The 25741-nt window shown below is 39.6% G+C and overlaps 1 long non-coding RNA gene across 1 annotated transcript in view; it reads left to right on the top strand.

The window, feature by feature from the left end:
- Positions 1–1225: 1225 nt before the first annotated feature.
- Positions 1226–25741, top strand: part of LOC308481710 — a 39250-nt gene continuing 14734 nt past the window's right edge. The window contains exons 1-2 of the long non-coding RNA XR_013988836.1: positions 1226–1328; positions 15272–15346. This is a non-coding gene — a long non-coding RNA (uncharacterized lncRNA). The remainder of the gene's footprint in view (positions 1329–15271; positions 15347–25741) is intronic.

Raw genomic sequence — 25741 nt, 5'->3', positions numbered from 1 at the left:
TTATTTTTAGCTAAGCACTTTTGCTCATCCACCGACTGGCTAAGGGAAGCAGTGAGAAAGTTTATAAAAGGCTAAAAGAGAAAAGTAGAGTACGTTCCACTACCACCACCCACTAGTTGCAAATATTTAACCACCTTAATATAAGGTGTTTTCCCTGAAGCTAGCGAGAATAGACACATCGTTAATATTAAGACATAGCTCTCATGTTTGCAGAAGGGATTTTTAGGATGAATATAGTGATGGTTGAATATATCTGTTTGTTTTTTAAGCTAACATTGGTCACGTTATGCAGTTGGTCTTTTGTTTTTTCATTCAAGCACAAAATTCCCATATGTCGGGTTGGTTGAGAGGCAGGGGCATATGAATGGGGGGCAGGGGGGAGGTTCACCCTGGGTGCCATCATGGAGGGGTTGACAAATTATCAAGGAACAATTACTGCCCTACTAAAAAAACTACATGTAAAAAAATGCCTGCTCCAAAGGTCTTATCTTACTACACTTGGGATTATATAGCTATATATGAAATTTCATGCATATCAGTTAATATCTTGACCCTCCTCCACTAAAATAGCTGTTTACTTGGCAGTTTTCCTATGTCTTAAAGGCTGAAATTTCAATTCAGTGGAGCAGCACCTGCACTTTGGAACTCCCCGCCTATTGCAACAAAGCATGTACCTTTGCTAGACTCTTTTCAGGCACCTGCTAAAAGCATTCTTCTTTAGGCAAGCTTACCTAGACACTTCGGAAGTTGAAGTAATTTTAATCTTAATATTTTAGCTTTTGTATGTTTTAAAGTAGGTTTGTTAATTTTTCTTGATTTTACTGCTGTGGTGTTTTTTGTTTTTTGTTTTGGTAAACCACTTTGCAGGTTTTTAAAAATAAACTTTATTAAATAAATAAACGATAAATATAAATAAAATAAGCCAAAACACAATCCATCCTGTAGATTTAAGTATTTGTCCGCAGTCGCCTACTTGTCACCAGAGGCCCAGAATCCACATTCCTTTGTAAGAAAATATGAAATAACGTAAAACTATTTTTGAAGGCAAAAAAACCCCAAAACCAATGTGGGTGGGGTAACAAGAAATTTTCCTCACCGGGTACCACCTGACCTTCCTGAGAGGCAGCATTCCCTTGCAGTTTGGGAAGTTTGTAATTTACCTCTAGGGCAGCTGGTCATCTGGCTGGAAGCTGGAGATTTATCTCTACCTCTGTTGCCATTACAGAGGCCGGACACAGGAATTGCTAGAAGTTGTGACTGGTGCATAGTAAAAAAATTAAGAGAAGCCTGATTCACGTGGGTGCTCTGCCCAAGAGATCTAGAACAAGGTGAGGAACCTGAAGGCCACATTCCAATCTGGACAACATTCCAAGGGCCACATGCCATGAGTGGGCAGGGCCAAAGGCAAAGCAGAACAGAGTGGTAAATGTGAATTTTACCTTTGCACAATAGGATAGTTTACTAGACACACTCTATCTTTTTAGGCAATCAAGAAGCATAATAAAAGTTCACACATACCACCTAGGCAAAATCATTCAAGGGGAGTGCAAAGTGTGGTCTATGAGTGGTGTGGTCTGGAAGAGGGGAGTGGGTGTCTGGTGGGAGGTGTGGTTCAGGATTGGTTTTAGCTGAAGAGAGTCCCAAGGGTGAGACAGAGTGGCCTAGAGGGTTGCATTTGAGCACAGAAACTTTTAACATAGTGGGAAATATAGCTGTGGGAAATATAGCATGTGGGAAATATAGCTGTGGGCCATTGGGCGAACTTGAATTGAACGTTTAACTGAACATGAAGCAGATGAGTTCATTTTGTAATGGCATGAATGTGAACTGGAATTAGTTCCTTTTGAAACAGGTTGAACTTGAACTACAGCCGCTTCATTTTAAAAAGGAATTTGTCAAGGTCTGCACACCATCAAAAGAAATTGCAGACAAGTGGGGAAAAGTGGATGGTCAGACTAAGACTCTACCCAGAGACATCTGCCATCCATGTTCAACCTGATATTTCTGGATTGGTAGTAGAGGGCTTCATCAAATTTATTATAACAAATGTTAGCAGTTACCAAAAATAGTTAGAAAAAGAAAAAGAAACCCCTCCTAAATATATTAAAAATGTTTTCTTCTTTCAACAGCAGGTGAACAGTCTACATTTAGCCATTAGACATACCTCTGGGCAGGTTTCCAGCAGTGAGAAAAGTATGAGGCTTAATACAGTTTTATAAAATTATGCAAATATGCACTGATATCACCAGTTAGCTCTCAGATGAGCATTACAAAGTTAGAGCAGTCCCTTGCACCCCACAGTGCTACTAAATTAACCAAAGTGCTTCTGAAGGGAATAGCAAATCATTTCCATAGAGTAATTAAATAGTAAACAAGGCATGGAAGCTTTTTTAGGAGAGATTAAGATGATATCAAAGCAGGAGGTTTAGGTCACCTCATAAACCCTTTTGATGTCTTCAAAAAGATGGGATTAACATTTATTTCAGATCCTTCGAGTGTAGAAGCAGAGTTTACACATGACCAAAAAAAAAAAAAAATCATATTAGATGTGCACTGTATTACTGTTGACTTCTTCTTCTTCTTCTTCTTCTTCTTCTTCTTCTTCTTCTTCTTCAGCTCACTACCATTGTATAAAATGATGGCAGTGTAAATTTGGGTACACCAAGTATCTAGAAATTGTTGAGTTCCACAAATATTTTATGCAGGACATTTGGGTGCGTAATTTCCAAAGGTAGGAAATGGGCGATCATAAAGCAAAATTATACTAAATGTCACTTTGCTCTACACTACAATGAGAATGGTTGGGGGAGGCTCCATGGTTAAAAATTACCCAATTCAGACCCTTCCAGTCTTACACCACTAGTGTAAAACTGTGGGAGCCCTGCATTTCTTGCATTTTTCTTCCTTTTTCATAGTTGTTCCGCTCCCCCAATATTTCCCCTTCCATTGGTCCTAAAGAGAAGGAAAATATTCAGGGCTAATGTGCTGTTTCCTCATTCTGGGGGTGAGTTGGAGCAAGGGAGACCAGCAGGATTCTGGATTTCTTGATCCTTCTCCAATGGATCTTACTGCCCACATGCCACTGGATTTCTCTGCTAATTATTCTCATGAGCACACTGCAAAACTGCAGGGGGGAAAGCACAAAAAGCAAGACATTGGAACCAGTTTTCAAAAGAAAAATTATTAATTTCATTTAATCATTAGCTCTCAACCATACAGCACATCCACTCTGTCTGTAGGGATATAGTGCTGTATCTATCTATACAGCCAGACTAGTAGCGCAGGGGTTTGGTGGAGTGGTATGCTGATGGACTGCTTTTAGGTTTTCACAACATCTTGAAAGATGCAGATAATATCTGACAGGATAGTTGGCCAAGCAAGGTGAGACCTCTTGGTTAACTAACCTGTTCAGAATTCACTTTGTTTGCAATACAAAAAGAGCATAGATATATCAATTCTGAAACAAGTGAACAGCCAGCATTTAGCCACCAGATATGATCATTATCCAGAGACCTGGGAAATAACATTGTTTGTTCAAAATCCCATTCTGATATAAATCACACCCCACTGATGCGATCAGGACTTTAATTGGGACCAATCCAATGGCAGCTCACGACATGTTGATATTTTTTAATCTTGTTGTTTTCCTCACAATATTGCTTGCACATCACTCAGAACACATATCTATAATCCAGACAGGTTTACCTCCTACTAGTAGACAGAGCTACCATGGTTGTAATGTGTACTATGTACATATATACTATGACTGTATACATATGTTATGGCTATATGCTAATTCCTGCATCTTGATTGGCTGACTTGCCCTTCATTAAAAGAGGAGGGGGTGAGCACCTATGAATTGCCAGGGCTAACACTAGTAAAAATGCTTTTAAAATTATAATTAGGTTCTTCTTGATAGCAGGATGAATGCCACTGTATCCACTAGCACCTCCTGTTGCACCAGCCAAAGGTTTAGGCCAACTGTCAGCAAGGCTTACCGGCTATGGGCGAGATCACTCCCACAGAGATCGTCTGTGGGCCAGGCTGGTGCAGCAACACACTGGAAATTGCATCTGCGCATGTCCGCGGTGCCATAAATCACTTCTGCGCATGCCCAGACGCCGAAAATTGCTTCTGCACAGGTGCAATTTTCAGCGTCTGGGCATGTGCAGAAGCGATTTCTGGTATCTGCACATGCGCAGACGCGATTTCCGGCACCACTCAGCAAGTCTCTGCGCCGCGCTACGCCGGTTTAGCAAAGCGCACGGGGGACTCGCTGAGCGGGTGGCTCAGTTCAGGGGCAGCTCGTGGGCCGGTAAAATGGTATTCATGGGTTGCATCCGGCCCATGGGCCGCACGTTGCCGCCCCCTGGTTTAGGCAAATATCCCCTCAAAAATCCACAACACATGAGAGACTGTTTGCTCTTTCTGCTCACTTCCTGTTTGCACTGGCCCAGCCTGTCCTACACTGAATACGCTCACTTTGATATGCTGAATTTTCATTGGATGCCACTGTTGGATGCCCATCCTATCATCTGTTCTGAACAAATAACTTATTCTCTGAGTGACTGTGCCTTCCCTGAATTCGTGGAGTGGACTTATGGGGAGATTTCCCTGCACCTTTTCAAGGCCTTCTCATTTTTCCTGCTCTTTTAGATGTGGCAGCTATCACACCAGGACCCCATAGCAGCCATTCTGTGACTAGTAGTGTTGCCATATTTCACAAAGTAAAAACCAGGATATCCCAAAAGTTGTTGAACTTTTTTTAGGAAGACCACAAAATTGCCAGTCCTATTGAACATTCTAACATTCTCAGAATTCAAAATGTGTTTGCTGGCCTCAAAATATTGACCACCCCAGTGCAGAACATTGCTTTTGTAGTTTTTCCTACATATTTAAAAATGGTCCACAAATGGTCTTGAGGAGGGCTGTGGCTGCAGGTTATGGGTTAGCTTTTCTGGCACTGGACTTTTTGTTCTCAAACTTGTAGGAGTCTAAGTGAGAGTTTATGTACCAGAGTTGACAGTGTAGCAAGGGAAATAATCATATTTCACCATCAACAAAATATTATATTGCATGAAGATCAACCTTAGCAATAACTAAGTCTGCTTACAAGAGCAACCATAGAGGCAGCAGCCTGAGGCACTGAAGCTTAGCTAAAGCTTTAAAGTGATTATGAGCTGCTTATCGTTACGGGTTTTTAATCCATCTATTCTCTGTTTTCAAAAGTGTATGCTCCTGGTGTCAGGGATAAATGGTGGCACTCTTGTGCCATGCAGAAAAATCACAGATGATTCATTATAATGAGTCCATAAGCAACTGTGGATATTTTATTTAGTCGTACAGTGAATGAACTCTTCTTAGTGCTGGAAGTAAAGGTTAGTGATGGCAGGTCCTTAACCATGGACCTGTTCAAAAAATTGTAATTTGCTGCATTTACTCCATAGTCCCCAAGGACAAAATAACAACCAGAGTTGCCAAATCTTTATTTTTCCTGAAAGGATGTCTGTGCCTTGAACAGGTGAAAAACAGGCAGAAGGCCAGCAGGTTAAGCTTTCCAAACCACTTTGTTTCTAGTAGAAGGGAAACTTCACTTGCTATATGCCATGAATTTACCTCATAACTCTTCATTCCAGGATAGAGCTTTTAAGAGCCTGTTAATGGGAGTGGAAGAGAGAACAAAATACCAAATTAAAGAAACTCTGCTCCTGGCACTGTAATCAGCAACTGAGAATATAAAGATGAAAAATCTAATGGAAGTTAACCACCATGTAGCTTCTCCCATTCTTGGTGTAGACTTACAGGCATATTCCTGTCAACGTTATTTCAGAATGTTATTTTCTTCCCTTAAAGCATGCCGTTTGCATGCGTGTAATTTCACTAATTCAGAGACTTATACAACAGAAGAATGCCTTCTTTCTTTTCCCGAATTTGAGAATAAAACATCTGCTTAATTCTGAAGAGCTGCACACGAGTGATTTTTTTTTATAAAAATGAACCAATGAAGTTCAATTCTACAAAAATCATCAAAAAGACCAAAATGTGTTATTTATTTAACAACAACATTTATATACTGCTTGCTTGGAATAAAATCTCTAAGCAATTTTAATATTAACATTATCAATTAAAAAGCTAAAAGCAAATAATTAAAAACATAGTAAAGATAACTAAAATACCTGTGGACTAAAAAGTGTTTTATCAACATCCATGTGCCCAGATGGGTTGTCTAAATGAAAATGTTAGAAGTAGATTTGAGCTAAAGGGTGTGTATGGGGGGCAGGTACTTACACTGAACTGATTTTTTTTTTTTAAATGATATTTATTCCAAATTTAAAGTTACAGAAAAAAGAAGAAGAAAAACCATACAAAATACAAAGAAAGTTTTAACCATAACAAAGCAAAAGATAAACGAATAAAGAGAACAATAAAATAGAGTAAAAAAGAAAACTTAACAAAAAATATAAAAATACATTAAGTTAAAATAAAACAAAAGCAGATTAAACCTTTACATAACCTTTTCCCTTTACTTATTTCCATGACCTCCTCTCTCCTCCTAATTTTGTATTCTTGTTCAAATCGTGTTTCCAGCAAATCCTTCTAACCTTATTTTCGTTTACTTATTTTAAAATTAAAATAATGTGATTAAACCTCCTCTAATTCATCGATTTCATCAACTCATTTTTGCTTAGTCCATTATATCATATCTACCAGAACGACCTAATATTCTTTTTCCAACCTCCTTCTAACATTCTTTTATATTGCAGTACTTTTGAAGATATATTTTGAAATTTTTCCTATCTTCTTCCATCGACCCTTCTCCCTGGTCTTGAATTCTGCCGGTCATCTCAGCCAGTTCCATATAGTCCATCACTTTCATCTGCCATTCTTCTCAGGTGGGCAATTCCTTACACTGAACTGATTTTAAAATGAATTGATTTTAGAATGTTGTGTTACTTTTATTGTTGTTAGCCACTCTGAGCCCAGCTTTGGCTGGGGAGGGCGGGATATAAATTATTATTATTATTATTATTATTATTATTATTACATTGTCTGCATAATCAAAATACACTTCCTTTTTCATTGATGCGATCCAGATAATGATCTGCACAGATCTTATTAGCTGAGTCCACTTTGGAATGGATTCCACCTATAGTCCAGATATTCAGTGATAATTGACAGTTCTCCATCCACCCAAGTATGTGAATTTCGAAAAGCTGAATTCTGATCAGTAACAAAAAAAATGTGATCTCACACATTCCTGAGCATTCTAATGCTCAGAGAAGTCTATCTCAATTTATTTCTTTATGACACGTTCCACATCCCTTCTTCACACATTTCTTGGTACACTAACTTGGAATTTATTTTTCAGGTTAAATGTAACTTGAAAAATTTGCAGACGAGCAGCAGATTCAGTTACATGGATGTGAGGAGGGAAAGTGTGATCAATTCTGTGTAGTACAGAGCAGTTTTCATCATGAGGTAGTGATGCTTGATTTGGTTTGGCTGTGTCTCTCTGAGAAGAATGATCTGTTCAGACTTTCTGCATTTCAGTGGACATACATTTGGATTAATCTAGTTACCCATATTTTCAAGAAATTGGTAGTATACTGAACTTGCGAAATATTACACGCAATTGCCATTTAAAGGGGTGCATGATAGCAGTTTTAGCTTCTAGTAAAATAATACACTGCTTCCTCTTTGGCTAAGTGTAGCGTGTTTGTGACAATGACATAATGAGGTCCCATATTCTCCTCTCGTTTACCTCCATAATAAACCTGCTTATTTTCTACATCAAAAGATCAGTCCTGTAATTGTCAGGCCTGCAAACTCAGCATGAGGCCTGAAAAGCAAGCTGTGCTTCTCAAACTTTATACATCAAGGGGGTAGAGGGAATCCTCAGTTAGGACTTGGACGTTCTGAGTTGAGGGTAAATGAACCAGAAGCAGCTCCATTATTATTTTTTAGAAAGTATTTGTAAAGAAAAAGAAAAAGTAAAGGTAAAAGTAAAGGACCCCTGACAGGTCTAGTCACAGACGACTCTGGGATTGCGGCACTCATCTCGCTTTACAGGCCAAGGGAGCTGGTGTTTGTCTGCAGACAGTTTTTCCAGGTCATGTGGCCAGCATGACTAAGCCGCTTCTGGCGCAACAGGACACCGAAACCAGAGCAGTGCACGGAAAACCATTTACCTTCCCACCAGAGCGGTACCTATTTATCTACTGGCACTTTTTGACGTGCTTTCAAACTGCTAGGTTGGTAGGAGCTGGGACCGAGCAACAGGAGCTCACCCCGTCGCGCAGATTCAAACGGCTGACCTTCTGATTGGCAAGCCCAAAAGGCTCAATGGTTTAGACCACAGCGCTACCCATGTCCCATGTAGAAAGTTCCATTTTCTTCCAGTGTTAACTGCTCTCTGGTTAAGTTTGGTGTGATATATTCTTCCATTGGTGGTAATATTTCTTTTATTTATACTGTAAAAAAAGTGCACACCTCACCAAGAAGATGGAGTTCATCCTGAATGTTTCTACTTGCTGCACCTCTCCATCAAACTGAACACTTTATAAGAGCTTATATATTCCACAGATATTCTTATTATTGGGTTCTTCTCACAATTTGGGCATCATAGCAGAGTAGGACACATGGAGAAGGACTTCTTAACAATGATCTCAACCCTGCTATTTTCAGCATTAAAGACAGATAGATACAATGCCCTCAAATGTTTAAGATCAAAATGGCAGTTATTGTTAGAAAGAGTCAACCTTGTAGGCAATAAACAAGATTTTGCCTTCAATATGTACTTGCTGTCAAGAGACATTAGGTTGGCACCTATAATTAAAAAGGCAGAAGAAAAATTTCTTTGCTGTCAGTGAAAAATGCATATTTTCCACAATTGGGAAATGAACACCGAGAACACTAATTGAAGTCCCTATCTTCTAGCAGACAGGTGTATTTACACAGCTCTAAGAGACCTTTTGCAAAAGTCCCAATTCAGGGATTGGAGAAAACATATGAGAACGTTCAATTTCACCTCCTAAAGCTGTTGGCTGGATATAATAAATAATATTTGCTCATTAGGCAGAGGAGGACTTTGCATTACTGTGTGATTTGATGCCAAGCTTCAGCATAACGAAAGAGTATGTGCTTTCTGTTTATAATATATTCTATGCAAGTTCTCTTAGAACAATTAGGTATGAACACATCATCAGCTGATAGCCAAGCTGTAGTTGCCTCTTTGAACTTCCTTCCAGGGCGGACAAGATAAACCAAAACCTCTATCTTTATTGCTCAAATCTAACTGGCTGCCAGTGCCACAGCAACAAGACCTATTTAACATGATCTGGAATACATGCCTGCCACAGTTTGCAACCACTGTAGTTTCCAAACCTTTTTCCAGGGCAGCCCCATGTAGAGAGCATTGCAGGCGTTTAACCTGAATGTAACCAAATTTCCCCCAGGCAAGCCCAACCTCTGCGTGCAAAGGCACTCATAGACACAACAGCTCCAGATCACAGACCATTTACTAAGAGTGCGCAAAAGTCCCCTAGCAACATTTTCTGGGAACATCCAGCATATGGGACTGGAAAGACGTTAAAGCAGGGTCTCCAAGATCCATACCAGCCAGACACCCCTGAAGATTATTACCAAGAGGTTCAGAAGCATTAGCAGGGATACACTCCTTCTGTCTAGCTCCTAGGACTAGGCATGCACCCAGGCAAACAAGTCTGTTTAGCCCTAAAACTCGACCTAAACAGACAAAGGAAATGATGAAAATAATCAGCCCAAAGCCCAAAGCTGAATTGTCCCTGCTTGCTCGAGCATAAAATACTTGGTAACTTTGACACTAGCTAACAGTTAACAAGGGTGGTGGGATCCAAATACAGTTTCCTCAGTTAGGGGCTAATAACCACTTTATTTTGAATTGACATACTAAAGGAGCTGTACGGTTTCCAGTGTTACTGACAGTCACAAATGTCTGCCTCCTCCCAGGCAAGAACCAAAGCCACTGTCTGCAGACAACAGTTCAAACTGTTGAACTGAAAGGAAACATTTGCTTAGGACTCCGTAAGAAAACTGCAGGATTCGTGCATATTTTATCACTTTCTCTTTTTTATATGATCTATGACAGAGATTCTAGGAATTGCTTTTATAACCTCATTCCAGTTTTGAGCATTAATCACCTGTGGAAAAATAATCTCCAAGGTACCCCTAGGTTTATTCCAGCTTCAGATGACATTTTTTTCCATGAAGAATATTAAACTTGAAAGACCCCCAAGGGAAAGTTCTGAAAAGGAGAAGGAAATCTAGCACACACACACACACACACACACACACACACACACACTTGCATGAACATTGATTTATTTGCACAATAGAACAAGACTGCTAAGAAATCCTCAACTCTAATATCCCCCCAAATGTTGGGGGGGGGACTGTTACACATTCATACATTCATGAAACATGGTTTACAACATGCTGATCCAGCCAATCAATATTCACTTGTGAATCAGTCAAGCAAGCAAACTATAATCAATATGCATATATTTTTCATCTTCATTCTCATAATATATATTATTATTTTCCTTCAAAACAATGTACCTGCCTATGTTTGAAATGTAGACATTTTTTAGACATCTTAAGCAAGCTGAAACTAAAGTAAAAAGGAAAGATCATATTACGTATTTTGATATTGGCATTAATTCATATCATATTCCAGATTATATGATTAAAACAAAAAGAAGTTGACTTGTATTAAAACTAGAGTGGATGCATTTAAAACAATATATTATTTTCTTATTATTTTAACGTAGAATATGTAACATTGTAACAGAGAAGGTATATTAACATTGAGCAGATAGCACATATCATTTATTGTGTGTTTGTGCAAGTTATTTTGCTGTTTTACACACACAATAGGCAAGAAGGCAATAAGGGTTGACTGAAAAGGCCTAGTGCATGAAAAGCATCATCTATGCAGGTAAGAGGCACTCCCTAAGTGAGTGAGGTAGCAAACCTATACACAAGAAGCAGGCATAAAACATTAAGCCAACATAAAATTACACCAGGTCCCAACCCCATTCAGAAGCAAGACTACAGCCAACTCAGCTGGCCCAATCCTGTCAGAGGGAAAACAAGCCTTTAAAATAGAGTTTGACTTCCATGATCCTCTTTGTCTGGTCACATGACTGAACTGCACAGAGTTAGACTCCAGGTTAACCCACCTGCTCACCATGCCCAGCACTAACCCCACCATTTCCCTGGAACGCTTGCTTTGGGAGATTTGAATCTGGCTGACTAAACTACACCAGCATATTTTGGGGTTAGCCAGGGTTGGGAACTTAATACCATCTGATGCCATTTTAGCCAGGGAAAACCTGCCATATCGAAAGCTGCTCATCTTGGCAGATCTTGCCACAGGATACCCCCCCCCCCCCGAGTTTGCTAAAAAAGAAACCAGAAGCTTTATTATTTGGTATGACAGGACAAGACTTACCAAAAGATCAGAAAAAAATATTCATGTATGCCACAACAACGGCCAGGATTTTGCTAGCCCAAAAATGGAAGGACAAGAAGATACCAACGAAATAAGAGTAGCAAGGAAAACTTATAGAATACGCTGAAATGGCGAAGCTTACAGGGAAACTTAAGGACAGAGACAATAGAGAGTTTAAAAAAGATTGGGAACCATTTATGAATTACTTGCAGAAATATTGTAAAAAAGTGGACTCACTAGCAGGGTTTGAGTAAACACTTACAAAAGAAAACAAGTGTAAGAGTTAAGGAGCAATAATTAGAAAATAATTAAAATGTATGATGGGATTTAAAAGATATGGTATAAAAATGATAAGAATAAGAGAATATGTAGTCAAAAGATTTTAAAATTAAGGTAAAATAAAATCAGCAGAAGAGGTAAATAATTAAACCCAGCCAGATGGGTGGGGTATAAATTATTATTATTATTATTAGAGAATCAGAAGAGGTTGTTGAGGGAATTCAATGGGGGAGGGGGGAGTTTTGGATTTATACATATTTTTCTTGTATTGATGATGATTATATGGAATATAAAAATGTAAAAACTAATAAAAATCAACTTTTTTTAAAAAAAAAAAAAGGATTGCCCCCCGAGTCTCTCCAAAATGAGAAATGACTGCTAAGTGATGGGGCACAAGCAGATTTTGTATTCACCTTGTGTTTGAGCCCTCCAGATGGGCATTTGGTATGTGGATGCCAGGGATAGCACGGGCAGCTTTAAATCCTGCCCCCCAGAGCAGACCTGAGGGAAGCCTGACTGCTCCATCAGGCCCTCCTCTGGGGAGTCCTGCCCTCAGAACCAACCTGCCATTGGCCAATTTGGCAGGCCGATGTGGAGTCAGATCTCAAGCTGGGTGTGCAAGCTGAAACTCTCATCCCAGCTGAAGTTAGCCCCAAGCGGCCCAGCTCTCCCACGTTGGTGGGGGGAGGGAGATTCTGAGCATCCCACAATGCTGCCGCAACCCAAAAGGGGGTAAGCAGACTTCTGCAACATGTCGTTGAGACAATAGGGCATTAGTGGAGAATTTGTACTGGACTGGCCACACATCACCAACTAAGTTATTAGTTGTTCTGTGAAGATTCCCAAACGTTATTGCACAGCCTGGAAACAAAGCAGTATAACAGCTCCAATATCATTGTGAGCACAAATAATCATAAATGCACAATAAAAAGGACATCCAGTTGAGGACCCCTATACTCTCTAATTTAAATGTAATTTATGCTCTCTAATTTAGCTGATATTCCTGCATTGCAGGCGATTGGGTCCCTTCCATCTCTAAGATTCTATGATTCTGTGAAATGTACTTGAAGATCAATGCCTGCAAAGTTTTAGCATTTCATGAATGATCTCTAAAGAGATGCTTAATTCTTGCCATGAGTCAGATCAGCCCTTCACGACACCTTCCTAAGACCAAAGGTATGAAACAAAAAAATGCTGTGGAAATGTGTCAAGAGGACCTCAATATTTGGTCCAAGGTTTGCAGTCATATTTTAAAAAATCAGTTAGGCTTGAGATCTCTATTTTCCAGTTAGCTGGCTATCAGTCACCATGAAATCAAAGCATGGAGTGTATTAGAAATGTAATGATCATAAAGGCAGGAAAATAGAAAGAAACCATTAAATCTTGGAAGGAACAGAATCCCCTTTAATGGTTTGGCTTTAGAAGGCAATACACAGTCAAGAGCAAAAGATGATGCTCGTGATCAAACATTTCCAATACTCCTTTTATTTCTACTTTTTATTTATATAAATGTATATTGTATATGGTTTGGGCGGGGATGCTCATTTCATGTATATAGTTAGTTCTTGGGTCAAGGGGAAATACCTGAAGAAGGAACTTTCTGTAGAGGGGAAGCAGGGAGGAAGTCCGAGGAGGAAATAAGACTATACTTAAATAAAATTGTTCCCATTTGAGTTTACCTGAAGTGACTGGAGTCTGTTTCTAAGAAAGGCGGCTCCTTCTGGGCAACACCAAATATTTTTTTCCTCTTAGGATACTGCTCGAATGCTAGAATGACTGGATTTCCCTTTAGCAGTTGTGGTTTTTTTTTTGCTCCACCACTTTATCCAGGAAAATGCTGAATCAGAACAGGTAAATAGGGTATCATGGGCAAAACACCAGGGCAAGAGAAAAAGCGCTTGGCTGCTTGGACACGGAGCTTTAACTCACACACCTGTGCCTAGAAATGCGGCACAAGTCTGGATAAGCCCAAGTACAATTTGTTGTGTTCTTACTTTCTATGAATCCTAACATAATCCTCCTCTGTAACTACTATCTTTGAATTTGAACAGGGTTTTCTGCTTGCTTCATCAGATTCTGAATACCCTTTTTTTACATTGCATGACGGTTCTCTGAGCCCACAGCTAAACATTTGATGATGGGGACAGTTGTTAAGTTAATGACCCTGCGTTATTTCATAGGGAGCAGTCTTCTAAGCCAAGCCAGTAAATGGGAGAGAGGCAGGTGAATGGTCCGAGGAAGGGGGACTCCCAACTGCACTTAACAAGAGCTCTCTAGTAAAAATCAAATTTGTGCAACAGATTCTGAACTATTGATTTAGCAGAGTCATCATTCCTATTAATGGCATAGTACAAGATTTCTTTCAGCACACACAGTGTGACTATCCTTGATTCTTTAAGCTCTGCTGGGATATACATATTTACCACAAACGTGATAGAATCCTAATAGTGTCTCGCCAGTTCTATATCTTGATTCTTGAATGAGAGTTCAGTCAAGGAGGCAAAATGATAGACAGAGCAAGAAAATGTTTCAGCTAAATCCAGACACCCAAGTGGTCTGAAGGCGAATAAATAAAGGATTTCTTGCTGTAAGACAGCCTTCATCAACCTGGTGTCTTCCTGATGTTTTGGACTCCAACTCCATTGGATCCCAACTGACATGGTTAATAGCCAGGAATTATGGGAGCCATGGGCGTAGCCAGGATTTTTTTAGGGGGCCAGGCCATTTGTTGGGGGGCCAGAACCTCAGTTAGCTCTGTATTTTTATTTTCATTTATTTAGGGGGGACAGCCCCTCCCTGCCCCACTCCTTGGCTACACCCATGATATAGTTCAGCAACAACTGGAGAGCTGGAGAGCAACAGATTGGGAAGCCTGCCATAGGATTTTGTTCCAGTAAGGGTCTGGAACCAACCGGGAATTTAAATGGGCTGTGGTGAACAGATTCCTCACATGGTGATCGTCACTACAACTAGTCATGTAAATCCACACTGACCTGGAGCTGCAGTATTTATTGTCCTTCAATACACCCTAGTTAATATATTAAGCCAGAGATTTTGATGGTCACAACCCCATTGACTTCATCGATGCTATATCAGCAGAAAAATGTAGCCTGCAATAACATGGTTCAGCTGCTCCTTATGCTTTGCAAGATGCTAAAAATGTCAAGCACGATTGCATTTCACATTCCATTTCCAGACGAGGCTTTTTGTCGTTTGCTGCTGCTCATTTCACATTGCTGGCTTGTCAAAAATTTAGTAGGTTTTAGCAAAGGCCCAACAAGGGGCTTCATAATTCTCATGAGTGATTCTTGAGTGATCTATGTATACTGCTAAGTTATGGTCAGGATCTATACAGAAAGACAAACTGAACACTTATATCAGTTTGATCTCTCCACCACTTCAGCTCAAGAGCATTGACAAAATGCCAGCTTCATCCCATGGCTAGCAGAAGGCTGAAGCTTCATCATACATGGTGAGAATTTGCTACATCTTGTTTTTCAGACGTAGCTGCGAAAGTCATTAAGCACCAGAGGACATGAGAAAGAAAAGGTCAGTCAGGATTTACAACAAGGCTAGGTAAGTAAGCAGCAAAAAGATTGGCTAATCTCTTTTATTTTGCCAATGGTTTTATCATTGTTACCCTTGCCTTGAACGAGAGCTTTTATGGTTCCATATTCTTTTATCATATTGTCATTTTTTCTTATGATCTATCTGTCAGGAGTATGTGTGGGAGGGATGGCTGAGAAAAACCCTAGACTGATTTTCCTCAGCTCTCATTCATCATATATGAAGCAATCTAGACCAAATTTGTTGGAATTCTCCAGGCAGTTATACTTCAGCCCTCTAGCAGGGTTTTGATGCTACACAGGGTGTAATATATTCCAAGGTCCCCACTGTGGAAAGATGTGTGGATCCAGAATTGGCCTCCACAGTCACTTACGGACTGTATTCATGGAAGACAATCTTACTTGGCTATGAGTGATTGCCAAAGAAGAAGATGCCAAGGTTCAAGACTATTTTCCAGGTGTTACCCAGGAACATGTGAGAACTAAAAGAAGAAGACGGCTGTGCTACATTAGTGAAGAACCCATGACAACATCAGTGTGAATGGAAGACTAACTGCAGCTCTGGCAGAAACTGAAATTGGAGAGAATGTGATCAAAGCTCGCCAACAGAAACTTAACAGCCAGCGTCAAAGCATCCCAGAAGGAATTAACAGTTGATCTTCTAGCTGCAGAGATCAAACCCAGTCAGCTGGAACTAAGCACTCTTTATAGCTGTGGAAAGAAACTGTAGACAAACAGGCCTATTTATTCCAAAGTGACTGATTTTGAATGTCAGGCGGTTCAGATATCCAAACTGAGATGCCTTAAAGTGTCCCAACAGGCAGAGAGTGCAAATCATCTCCACTATGAAAATCAGCTCTGTAAGATACCCACAAAGAGCACTAATCAGTTCAGATCTACACTACCAGGAAAACATTATAAATTACAAGGGGCTGGCAGATGTCATTGATCAAAAAGAAGCCCATGAAATCAAGCATGCAGAAGCTTTTACTGAAAGTTGGAAGGAAGAGCGAAAAGACATTACACTGGAGAGAGTTTGGGGCAAAAAGTTGAAGGCCAGTTCATAAAATGAATTTAAATAGGGAACTGCTGGGAATTCCCATTGGTGTTTTTACATTTAGCATTTATGTAAGTGGTGAGGAGATGCAATTGGATAGAAACATATATACCATGTCATCATGGGAAATGGGAAATGCTGGTGGATTTTTGAGTTGTTTCATTTCTCTGATTCCCTTGGGTACAGCAACACACCTTTTATATGTTGAACAGATTTCCTCGTTATATTTGATGCCATTACTTTATCTCATTAAGAGTGATAACAAGACAGCTGCATATAGGTATCAGTGCAGAAATCCAAGATTTTAAAGTGTGGATTGCTTACAAAAGAAAATAAATATTTGGAGGGGGAAAATAAAATACATTTTTAGAATGCTTTGAAGTGTCTAGAAACTCTTTGCTGTGGCAATAGTTGCTCAAGCACCAGAAGTTTCTGCTATGAATACTTGTTCTCCCATTACTTGGTCATGTGGAGCTCCTTAGCAATTTTGAAGGGTGTGTTCAGCATGTTCAGTGACACTGAGATTTGTTTAAAGTGTGTATTTTACATTTGCGAAGAAAGGGAATCTGAGTTCTTATCAGTATTCCTATAATGATAATTCAGAGAATTGTCAGCACACCTTTTCTAGCTGTAAAAATGTTCACTATGCATTGTCTGGGTTATAAAGCCCATTATTTGGTTTATACACCATTGCTTGTGGTCCAATTTTCCTGTTTTATCTTTTTTTTAAAGTAATTTATCCATGATGCCAATTGTAGTGGTAGTGTATGAAGAAGAGAACTGTAACAATCAATGATCTAAGCAGATAGAACCCATAGATGACTGTGTGTGTGTGTGTGTGTGTGTGTGTTTATTAAAATATTATCATCCTTACTTATTTTGCTGTTTTTCATGTTTTTCATGTTTTTATACCAAAACAATAATCACTGCAATAATTTGGCAGTGTCAGTCCCAATCCCCATAAAGAATACAAAAGGAACAAATAGAAGCAGATATTTATGCTCAGGTCTCCTACTATTTAGATTATTATTTTCTCTTCCAGTACCATTGTCCTCATATGGCAGATGTGAACCTGATAGCTAGGCTCCCACTGGATGAGAGGCTCAAACTCTGTTCTGATTTTCTGCAATAGATTTTATTGCTCAGGTCAGAACAGTACAAAAAAGAAGACAAGGGCCACCTGCACAACAGACTGACACTGGGAGAGGAAGAGAGACCGCTGTATAAATCTGCAATGTAGCCTTGTGCTACAATCTTCACATTGCATACACCAAACCAAAGGATGCTTGGCTGGGTAGTCTGTGATATTGTTCACCCCAAGATTTGACAGCAAAGAGCTAATATTGAAGAACATTTGTGCAAGAACCTACACATCAAATCCTCCTAACCACTGACCACACACCTTCAAAATCTCAAGAACTTTAAGGGGAAATGACACTCAGTTAATAATATAGCTGAGCTTTATGAGCTGCACATTCCAAAACATGAAAATTATAAATGATGGCAATATCTTTTAATAATACAGTTCAGTATTAGCATCTCAGTATCGCAAACACGATCAGGTCGAGAAATAGTGGCTTGCTGTATTGTAGTCCAATGTTAATATCTACATAGTTAAGATAGGAAGGGAAAGTACAACCATTGTATTATTATATCCTCGTTACAGATGGTGTCTGAAATTATTAGATAGTGGCTTACAGCAACTCTGTAATGAAAGTTTCCAATTGTTACACAATCTTTATTGGTCAAACATAGCATCACAGATAGAGAATATGAGTGCTATACAATACAAAAGAACATAAGACGAGCCTGTGGGACCAGGCCAATAGACCTTCTAGTCCAGCATCTTGTTCTCACAGGACCAACTAGATGCATGTGAGAAACCTGAAGGCAGGACCCGAGCACAGTAGCACTTCCCTGAGCTGTGATTTCCAGCAACTGGTATTCAGAAGCATCACTGCCTCTGAGCATGAAGGCAGAGCATAGCCATCATGGCTAGTAGCACAGTACAATATGTAAACAAGATGCTGGTGGACAATAAAACTATTGTATAGGTTGCACAGGTATTTCCAATGACCTTATTTGGCTACGTGACCACATGTCTAAATCATCACACAGCAGAGATGCCATCTTACGCCCAATAATGAAGGGGCCCAGTGTTGCTCAACACACAATGTGCGCCAGTGATGCCATGCATGCAATGCACGTCACGCACATTGTCAGGAGGAGGCTGAGCGCAGAGCCCAGCACTGCACAGCTTCAATGTCGGTGGCTTCTCCTTTTCTCACACTCAGGAGGAGCCAGACACTGATGCTGTGCCATGCTCAGCTCCTCATTTGGTTTCTTCCACCTCCTTGGCATTGTGGAGGCTCAGTCCCCTGCCAATAAATATTGAGACACCTCTTCCCCATGAGTTGGTGCCTATGTCACACAGTCGTATTAAAACTTAGGATAAGAAACAGAATAGCTCTGAATATCATTTGCTGTGTTATTGATTGCCTCTTTGTTTTGCTTGTGGGCAATTTTAGGATGCTGGACTTGACAGGCTAGATAGGCCTTTGGTTTAATCCAGCAGCGCTTGTCTTATATTTTTAATAGCTTAAATGTTAGAATAGATTTTGGAAATTCAAGAAAAAGAAATGTCCACCCTCCTTCAGAATGTTCTATACATTTTCTTTCCCCACCCACCCCAAGACTTTTCTGGAGTATCAGGTGTAGCCACAGCTGGGGTGGCATGTTCGATAGTGCACAATGATGCTTGAAGGAGGATATTACTCCTTCTCTTTTATTTTGCTGCCAGAGATTCCAGCAAGTAGCATCAATACTCGTTTGCCACGAGCTGGGTAGTCCAGTGGGGGGGGGGGGAATAAAATCACTAACCAGTTGAAAACAAGGGGAGGCCTGATTATTTTCATAACAGGCTCTAAGTGTCAACAGTGCATTGTGCAGTATGGCTTTGCTATTATAAATGACTTGTTTTGCAAGTTGTCTGCAAATAAATTATTTTCCGTTGGCATCCTTAAATCCCCAAAGTCCTGGTTTCTGCCTCTGCTGCCATTATCGTATTATCCAGCTGCAAAGACAGGTGAGAAAATGCTTCTAAAGCAGAATCTATTGCTTGTCTCAGCTGGTAATACCTTCTACTGCTGCAGACACTGAGTGCTTCCTTCCATTTCTGGCTATAACCTCCCTGGTCACTTGGAGACTTTAATCATGCCTTAAGCTCAGGATATTCAGATCTGCAGCACTGGCATTTCCTATCTGCAGGTGTTGCCACAGTAACCACTACCATTTATGCCTCACTTTGCATAAACACGTATCAGCACAACCTAATCTTGTCTGCTTATTGTTCTAAGAGGAGGTCAATTATCATACTTGACAATGGGTTTAGATTTGATGCAATGTATGCATGCAAGGCATATACATAGATGCACATGAATGTGTTCTCATAACCTAGCAAAAACAAAAGGTGCTGCAGAGCATTTGTTTAGAATAATGGAAGACATTCCAAACTGATTCATAAAGTGTGAATGTGGAAGGAATCAGCAATTCTCATGTCTGCGTTTAAACCCTAAAGCATTGGTAGTTGATGCCAAGGTTAGGGCAGTTCTTGCTGGCATCCATCTGTCTCAAGAGACAATGGAGGAGTGTGCCTTTGGGAGAGAAATCAAACTGTTGAAAGGTTGCAGACCCTGCTGTGGGTGTGGAGACCAATATGGGTGAGACATGTTTTGTTGCAGCTGGGGCAGATGAAGGTGCCTGGATGTGCCTCTGCAGATGCACCATGGTGTTTCTTCTTTCTGCACACCTCCCAATAGTCATTCTTCCTCTGGTCATTGCCGTGGTTCCATGATCTGACTGTCTGTCCCTAGGCACAATGATCATTCACAAATTTTATCAGGAACATCTCTGTCTCTCTATCTCTGTCTTGTGTTTGTGGTCCTTTTTTCCCAGCTCTATGCTGTGCTGTCCAAAAGTGCCCTGCTCCTTCAAAAGTCTTCTTTGTTTCTTCTTTCCAGCTCCATCTACTTGAAACTATCCCATCACCTATCTTAATGTATTCAAATTCTTCCAAAGAAGACCCACCACTTTTCCCATGGGGCCTTTTGTACAACCCCCTGGACCCCATGCTCTTCCATAACTCAGTTTGTAACTAAATATAAACACGGACAACTGGAACAACTGTATATCACTTCCTTGATTTCATCTACCACCACTTCCCATCTGCTGCTTCAGATCGTAGATTGTAAGCATATTGTGGCAGAGATCTTCCTGATGGTGATATATATTCTTTTTTACATACAGTATTCAAATATGATAGTAGTATAACACCCTATACTACTGCAAGACATGCACAGGCCTGGATTTTAATAGCCCAATGGCAGCGATGCATATACATTTAAGGACAATGTTCATGCAGAAGAAGCTAATTAACATCAAACACTAATTAGTCCCTCAGTATTTAGCATCAGCAGCTGTCTTAGATGCCATATGCTAATTAGCTTAGCATTAGTAACTTCAGAAATAATTGTCTCCATTGCTCTGTGTCATAGCACTCTTTCTAATTGTACTTTGGAGAGCATTGACTATAAATGGTAGCAAGCATTACATTGCATTGCTTGAGGTTTAATGAGCAATTTAACTGCAACTTAAATGCAATGGACAAAGAAATGCTGCCAAACTCAAAGACACTATATTTTAGAGTAACAGGATCTGGGAATTCAATATGGCAACATTGCAAAGGATCAGCTGTACAAACTGGGAACAGCTATGAAATAATAGCATTTATTCACCATTTTTGGAAGCATGAATGTTCATAATTCTATGTGCATCATAGCAAGAAGAGAAAATCTTCTTTTGGTTTGCTGTGATCAATGAGCATTGTTTGTTTATTTATTTGTGGCATTTCCAACTCATCTTTCTCAGGACAGGGACTGTTAAAATGACAACGAATATCAATAAAAATTTAAATCACACAGATACACATTTCCAAATAATCATTTAAATATTCAGCAACAAAGCACTACTAGTAAAGCAAGAGATAAACAATTGCCACTGATTGACTAATTGTCATCCCCTCCCAAAGTCCCCCAAGATGAAGAGGGCACTCAGTTGTTTTGCTTTGTTTAACTTTATCAATATAATAATTCCTTCTTGAAAATGTAATATTGGGCCTAGAGTTAAACCATCTCATTGCTTATAACTTTCTGAAATTCTAAGATGTGAATCAACATATGATGTTGCATTCTATCAAGTCATACTACTGATCAATCTACCACAGCCTTGCCCACTGACTGGTTACATCAGTCTTTCCCAACCCTACTTTGATATGCCAGGAACTAAACATGGGACTTTCTGCATACAAAGAATTTGCTCCACCAGTGCAACAGTCTTTCTTAAGCAACTTGCCTATAGAACTGTTGGTAGTTTCCCTGAAGAACTCAACTGATAATAGGTAAGTACTTAATTGCTTTACCCATCACCATTTCATTTTTCTCTGGTCCTTAATTAACTGGTGTCTGTTGGTTGGATGATGCATACTACAAACTGAGTAACAGATGGGGAAAGTGTGGAAGAGGGAACTGATATCTATCAGAGAAGGAAAATATGGGACAATAAAAGGACAGCGGAAGAGAACAAAGGAGAATTCAGCACAGCTGTCAAGAAATTGGCTCAGGAGAAGAAGTGAAAATTAGTACTGACAGTTTAGAACTATCAAACATAAAAATGATTTCTCAAAAGCTGTTACCACTAGAATGGTGGAATCAGACGGCGTCGGCTAGCCAGAATCCTACCCCATATAAATTTAAGTGAATTGTGCCATTGGAGGGTCCAATGGGACAAGATTAAAGATTTTGCAAATTGAATACTACATTAGATTTAAATAAATGTGTTGCTTATGTGCTGCTCAAGTAGAATTGGGTTGAAATTTCCAAAGTTTAAGACTTCTGGCATTAAATTTAGAAAGAAAGAAAGAAAGAAAGAAAGAAAGAAAGAAAGAAAGAAAGAAAGATTTCATTCAATAATTATCAAAAGCAATAGAAATTTTTGATGAAATTCTTATGGGTGGGGTGTGTGAAAGTTGCTGCAAATAGAATCCCAGATCTGGATTTTGTGTAGAGCAGACAATGAATTTGCTGTCCACTGCAAGAATGAAATAGTAGCATTTTCATAGTATAAATTTGTAACTTTAAATAGTTACAAATAGACATTACAATATATAAAGTAACACATTGCTCTTAAGCAAGCAAGAAGAAAGAAAGAAAGAAAGAAAGAAAGAAAGAAAGAAAGAAAGACAGGTTCACCCCTCCTTGGCCAATTGAGAACACCAACTCAAAACCCATGTTCATCCAAATTTTATAGAAATTTTACTCTCAATGCATTATTCCTTGGAATACCAATTGCTCTGGTATACCATAGTGCTCTTTTGCTCATGCCCAGCTTTCAGGCTGCCCACAGGCATCTGGTCTGTCTCTGTGAGAATAGGACGCTGGTGTAGATGGGCCATCACATCAGCTTGATCCAACCGACTTGCCTTTACGTTCTTCATGTGTCCTGAAAATGAGGCACACAAATAGAAGCCCTTTTGCAGAGCAAGAAGGTTTGTAAGAAGTTGGATGGCAGATTTTGGCACATGACTGTTACACAGGATTGTTAACAGTACAATCCTGCATGTGTCTGCTCAGACATAGCCCCCACTGAGTTGGATAATACTAACCCCCAGGCAAGTGCGTACAGGATTGCAGCTTTCAAAGGAAAAGTGGGTCATATACCCTGTGGGGGACTGGGTGAATTTGCTGCATATGTGCAGGTTTCTCTCTGTACTGGCACAGCCATAAATAGCTAGATATATAGAAAGGTGTATCAATACACAGTAACCAACAATGTTTACTAGCAGCTTTGTTTTGGAGCCATCTTGAAATAACCAAAGCTTCAACCATTGGTGCTTGGGGTCCAATGTGATGCTGCTTTAGACAGCCAGCTACTCTTTCTGTTGGATATAATGATTTCAAATGCCAAAGCTTGATAATGTAAAAGAAGAAGAAAAAGAACCCCTTACTGGGGGCAGGGGGGGAGTTTTATTTATTCAGACCTCAAGGCATTTTCTTCCAGTTGTTAAAACTTAACTGTGGACTAACAAGATGATTTATGCTTTTGGACTGTAGTTTATTCCTTAACAAAACTCTAATGCAATTGTTGTTGGAGAGAGGGGGGGCTGTTTTTAGTTCCCACAACAGGCCCTGGGGCTTTCTGATAAAGCTTTTAACTGTAAGCATTTTATCTTCACTCTTTATCAAGATTTCACAACAGGAGTTAATATATTATTTTTGTAGCAGATTTAGATGCATAATATATCTCCTGTTTTTATATTGAAGCAATTCCTTCTTTTCTCCACAGCCAGCTTGATTGTGCCTTCTTTCACATGTCACAATGATACATTTGTCTTGGTTCTTAAAACAGCAGTCCATTTCTCTTGGATTTGAACATATATATTTTTTTAAAAAAACGATGAGGAAATAATGCATGGCATCAATATCCATATTTTGACTATTTGCAATCCTTTAGGGGTTATCAAATTCTTCCATCACTCAATACATTTTTTTTCAACGTCCCTATTTTCCCAAACATTTCATGTGACAAAATATTCTGCATTTGCGCCTAAGAGAAGATATGGGAATGTTGGTCAAGATGGGGATTATGTGAGGGGCAAGGCAGGGTGAGAGGCTGGGGGAAGAGGGGGAAACTCCCAGATAAGAGCTGGGAACACTCACTTTTCTGTTTGTGGAAAAAGGATTAAGATTAAATTTTGATAGAGGACTTTGTAATATCCTTTTCTTCTTTTCATTCTTTTCTTCTTTATTCTCTCCCTTTTCTCATCTTTTTTTCTATTTTTCTTTTTTAAGATTAGTGTGATTTTTATGGAATTGTATGTGGAAAACTTTCAATAAAGTTGATTTTTAAGAAAAAAGACAGAAAGATGGGGGTTGCACCATAGAGCAACATTATTATTATTTTTACTCCCATTTCTGCCTAATGTTTAAACAGTGGGCAGCTGGCATAGGTGGCAGTAGTGGGGCAGGGAAGGACTGCCCATTTTGCCTCAAGCAGCAAAATAGGATGAGCCTGAGTAAAAAGGGTGGACTATGTCATGGCTCCCATTGTAGTCATCAAATGCAGCATCTAACGAGGCCATACTTATACACCCTTGTAATGCAAGCACTGAGTTCAACTGGAATTTGGGGAGTGTAGGATGATAAAAGAATGGAATGAGGGAAATCCACCCATCTATATTTCGGAGTTGTTTCCTGGCAACCATGCAAAGAAACATCAAAGAAGTTAGAAGTTCTCCTTATAGGCCAAAAATGCAGGGCCAGCTCTACCATTAGGCAGAGTGAGGATGGTTGGCTGCTTCAGGTAGCAGGTGCTAGGTAGCAGGAAACAACAGTGAGGGGAAACAACTGTTGTGCCACCAAAGCAAGCCTGCTGTCTTCATGTGCAATGGAATTGCCAGCACTGAAGGAAGATTCACTTGCCAGTCCCGTCAGCTTTTATACATGGGTTGGAGAGAACACACCATCTTGTAGTTTGCCTCAGACAGCAAAATCTATTGCACCAGCCCTGTGAAACCTGCTAACATAGGTAGGTGCATATGAGCAGAGAGAGTCGTAGCTCCAGTGGGCATTTTGGTAAGACTGATAAAGCTTCTTGCAAATTGGCTTCTAACTTGGATGTGCAAAAAAAATTAACACTATGGATGAATTGTCTTGTATTCTAAAGCACGGATAAATCTCGAAAAGTTTCCATCAATTGCATTATGACAGGCTTTTCATTTGGAGCAAGAAAGGAATAGCCAGGTAGCTAATACTGTCTATAATGCAGACAACAAACTGTAAGTGGGAGTTTATAAAGGAAATAAATGCAAAGCATGTTAAGATCCTGACAGTGGTGATCATTTCAATCACTCTCCTGGGAGAGGTTATAATTTATGTTCTTAATTAAAAACATCTCCTTTTGCTGCACTGAGTCCCAGGAGAAATGAAATGATGTTGTACTAAATAAATACTGTGCTCTGGCTGCTTAGTTTGCACACCTTATATTCATAACGACCTTCTATTTCCAACAAGATGAGTTTGGAACAAAGCCCTGTGAGTTCATCATCAGTACAGACGTCACACATCCATGGTCACAAACCTGTACTGTTCTCATTCTAGGCATTTACAGAATCCTGTTATTTTGGGGGCTGTGTGTATTTTTATTTTTTGCATTTAATTCTGTTGCCATCACATCCCTACTGCATCACCTGCTAATTATATAGACAACACTACTGGAAAATTCCAATTCACACTG

This window comes from Podarcis pityusensis, assembly GCF_964106645.2.
Source record: "Podarcis pityusensis genome assembly, chromosome: 7".
Lineage (NCBI taxonomy): Eukaryota > Metazoa > Chordata > Lepidosauria > Squamata > Lacertidae > Podarcis > Podarcis pityusensis.
This window is presented reverse-complemented; position numbering and strand designations above follow the sequence as displayed.